This window comes from Penaeus monodon, chromosome 32, assembly GCF_015228065.2.
Source record: "Penaeus monodon isolate SGIC_2016 chromosome 32, NSTDA_Pmon_1, whole genome shotgun sequence".
Lineage (NCBI taxonomy): Eukaryota > Metazoa > Arthropoda > Malacostraca > Decapoda > Penaeidae > Penaeus > Penaeus monodon.
In genome coordinates this window covers 5,627,073-5,627,519 of record NC_051417.1, presented here as the reverse complement: position 1 = coordinate 5,627,519, position 447 = coordinate 5,627,073, and positions in this window count along the sequence as shown.

The window sequence follows — 447 nt, the reverse complement described above, 5'->3', positions numbered from 1 at the left end:
TATCCAGACGATACTCCATAAGTTATTTCATCTGTATAATAAGTCCACACATGTGACTTGGCTGCTGGGTGGAACTTACGTCATCCTGTTCGAACACGAGCATGACGTCATAGCCCACTATATCTCGGCGAATTCACAAAGTTACATTTTACAGTCATCTTCTTGGCAACAACTACCGGTGCATATGTTATGAGAATAGTTATCAGTTCATCGCGATGTATACGATTAAAATATAACTGATGACAAAGAAAAGGTTGAAAGATACTGGATAAGGAAAATAGTAAAACAATGTGTTTTCTTATCGAATCTCAGTCGTCTTTATTTTACCTGACATTTGCCAACATAAAGTGGCAATAAGAAGTGAACTTGATCGATAATATCTCTGCTCTGAACACGTGTGGGTGACCATTGCCTTTCAGGTTGTGCTGCCCCACGTGGCGACAGAAA